The following is a 4,044-nucleotide window of genomic DNA, read 5'->3' as shown; positions in this document are numbered from 1 at the left end:
ATTACCTTTTGGCACCCCAGTTCAACTGCCCAGTTGTCGGATGAAGCAGGGGGTGTCACTGAGATAGCTCAAACTACCTAACCCTCAACTACCTAACTTTTTAAATAGGGTTTTTTAAAAACTTCACCACAGACCATTACCAGACCACTCAAAATGGCCTGAAACGTGCTCCTAAATACTTTTTGGAAAAATCATTTTTGACTCCACACTTAGTCAAATTTTAACAAAAAAATATTTTATATGGGGTTTTTAAAAAACTTCACCACAGACCATTACCAAACGACTCAAAATGGCCTGAAACGTGCTCCTAGACACTTTCCCTGGGAACTTTTTTATTTTGGACTCAGCACTTAGAGAAATTTTCAATGACGCCCATTCATTCCTATTGGGCGAACGTTTTCGCTTATAACTCCAGAACCGTAGGTCCTAGAGACTTGAAACCAAGTTCCGTCAGACATAATTCAGCCACGTTGAACACACTGGAGTTGTCCCCGAGTCTCTACGACTTACCGTTCCGGAGATATGGCCATTTTAAAGTTTCAAACTAAGATTTCGAATATTTCCCAAGGTTCCACGGGGTCAAACGACACACCATTGGAAAGGTCTGGGGCCAAGAAATCCAAGGAACTTGGTTGCATGATGATAGGGCATTCCTATCCGGAGTTATTGGCAAAAACATTCTTGAGGGGCCCCTCAAGAATGGGGTTTTTAAAAAACTTCACCACAGACCATTACCAGACCACTCAAAATGGCCTGAAACGTGCTCCTAGACACTTCCTGGGGGAACTTTTTTTTTGGACTCAACACTTAGAGATATTTTCAATGACGCCCATTCATTCCCATTGGGCCGACGTTTTCGCTTATAACTCCAGAACCGTAGGTCCTAGAGACTTAAAAGTGGGTGGCGTCAGACCTAATTTGGGGTCGCTGAACACGCCAGAGTTGAAATCAAGTCTCTACGACTTACCGTTCCGGAGATATGGCCATTTTAAAGTTTCAAACTAAGATTTCTAATATTTCCCAAGGTTCCACGGGGTCAAACGACACACCATTGGAAAGGCCTGGGGCCAAGGAATCCAAGGAACTTGGTTTCATGATGATAGGGCATTCCTATCCGGAGTTATTGGCAAAAACATTCTTGAGGGGCCCCTCGAAGGACGTATTTATCCCTATAACCTAACCCTAACCCTAACCCTAACCCTAACCCTCTAACCCTAACCCTAACCCTAACCCTAACCCTAACCCTAACCCTAACCCTAACCCTAACCCTAACCCTAACCCTAACCCTAACCCTAACCCTAACCCTAACCCTAACCCTAACCCTAACCCTCTAACCCTAACCCTAACCCTAACCCTAACCCTAACCCTAACCCTAACCCTAACCCTAACCCTAACCCTAACCCTAACCCTAACCCTAACCCTAACCCTAACCCTAACCCTAACCCTAACCCTAACCCTAACCCTAACCCTAACCCTAACCCTAACCCTAACCCTAACCCTCTAACCCTCTAACCCTAACCCTCTAACCCTAACCCTAACCCTAACCCTAACCCTAACCCTAACCCTAACCCTAACCCTGACAAACGTGCGTGGGTCCGTGCATTACCTTTTGGCACCCCAGTTCAACTGCCCAGTTGTCGGATGAAGCAGGGGGTGTCACTGAGATAGCTCAAACTACCTAACCCTCAACTACCTAACTTTTTAAATAGGGTTTTTTAAAAACTTCACCACAGACCATTACCAGACCACTCAAAATGGCCTGAAACGTGCTCCTAAATACTTTTTGGAAAAATCATTTTTGACTCCACACTTAGTCAAATTTTAACAAAAAAATATTTTATATGGGGTTTTTAAAAAACTTCACCACAGACCATTACCAAACGACTCAAAATGGCCTGAAACGTGCTCCTAGACACTTTCCCTGGGAACTTTTTTATTTTGGACTCAGCACTTAGAGAAATTTTCAATGACGCCCATTCATTCCTATTGGGCGAACGTTTTCGCTTATAACTCCAGAACCGTAGGTCCTAGAGACTTGAAACCAAGTTCCGTCAGACATAATTCAGCCACGTTGAACACACTGGAGTTGTCCCCGAGTCTCTACGACTTACCGTTCCGGAGATATGGCCATTTTAAAGTTTCAAACTAAGATTTCGAATATTTCCCAAGGTTCCACGGGGTCAAACGACACACCATTGGAAAGGTCTGGGGCCAAGAAATCCAAGGAACTTGGTTGCATGATGATAGGGCATTCCTATCCGGAGTTATTGGCAAAAACATTCTTGAGGGGCCCCTCAAGAATGGGGTTTTTAAAAAACTTCACCACAGACCATTACCAGACCACTCAAAATGGCCTGAAACGTGCTCCTAGACACTTCCTGGGGGAACTTTTTTTTTGGACTCAACACTTAGAGATATTTTCAATGACGCCCATTCATTCCCATTGGGCCGACGTTTTCGCTTATAACTCCAGAACCGTAGGTCCTAGAGACTTAAAAGTGGGTGGCGTCAGACCTAATTTGGGGTCGCTGAACACGCCAGAGTTGAAATCAAGTCTCTACGACTTACCGTTCCGGAGATATGGCCATTTTAAAGTTTCAAACTAAGATTTCTAATATTTCCCAAGGTTCCACGGGGTCAAACGACACACCATTGGAAAGGCCTGGGGCCAAGGAATCCAAGGAACTTGGTTTCATGATGATAGGGCATTCCTATCCGGAGTTATTGGCAAAAACATTCTTGAGGGGCCCCTCGAAGGACGTATTTATCCCTATAACCTAACCCTAACCCTAACCCTAACCCTAACCCTAACCCTAACCCTAACCCTAACCCTAACCCTAACCCTAACCCTAACCCTAACCCTAACCCTAACCCTCTAACCCCCTAACCCTAACCCTCTAACCCTAACCCCTAACCCTAACCCTAACCCTAACCCTAACCCTAACCCTAACCCTAACCCTAACCCTAACCCTAACCCTAACCCTAACCCTAACCCTAACCCTAACCCTAACCCTAACCCTAACCCCTAACCCTAACCCTAACCCTAACCCTAACCCTAACCCTAACCCTAACCCTAACCCTAACCCTAACCCTAACCCTAACCCTAACCCTAACCCTAACCCTAACCCTAACCCTAACCCTAACCCTAACCCTAACCCTAACCCTAACCCTAACCCTAACCCTAACCCTAACCCTAACCCTAACCCTAACCCTAACCCTAACCCTAACCCTAACCCTAACCCTAACCCTAACCCTAACCCTAACCCTAACCCTAACCCTAACCCTAACCCTAACCCTAACCCTAACCCTAACCCTAACCCTAACCCTAACCCTAACCCTAACCCTCTAACCCTAACCCTAACCCTAACCCTAACCCTAACCCTAACCCTAACCCTAACCCTAACCCTAACCCTAACCCTAACCCTAACCCCTAACCCTAACCCTAACCCTAACCCTAACCCTAACCCTAACCCTAACCCTAACCCTAACCCTAACCCCCAAACCTAACCCTAACCCTAACCCTAACCCTAACCCTAACCCTAACCCTAACCCTAACCCCTAACCCTAACCCTAACCCTAACCCTAACCCTAACCCTTCCAACTTTTACATAGGGTTTTTAAAAAAACTTCACCACAGACCATTACCAGACCACTCAAAATGGCCTGAAACGTGCTCCTAGACACTTCCTGGGGGAACTTTTTTTTTTTGGACTCAACACTTAGAGATATTTTCAATGACGCCCATTCATTCCCATTGGGCCGATGTTTTCGCTTATAACTCCAGAACCGTAGGTCCTAGAGACTTGAAACCAAGTTCCGTCAGACATAATTCGGCAACGCTGAACACACTGGAGTTGTCCCCGAGTCTCTACGACTTACCGTTCCGGAGATATGGCCATTTTAAAGTTTCAAACTAAGATTTTGAAAATTTCCCAAAGTTCCACGGGGTCAAACGACACACCATTGGAAAGGTCTGGGGCCAAGGAATCAAAGGAACTTTGTTGCATGATGATAGGGCATTCCTATCCGGAGTTATTGGCAAAA

This window comes from Ammodytes marinus (assembly GCF_949987685.1).
Source record: "Ammodytes marinus genome assembly, contig: scaffold_162, whole genome shotgun sequence".
Lineage (NCBI taxonomy): Eukaryota > Metazoa > Chordata > Actinopteri > Uranoscopiformes > Ammodytidae > Ammodytes > Ammodytes marinus.
The sequence above is the reverse complement of the archived record's forward strand: the minus strand, read 5'-3'. Positions refer to the sequence as shown.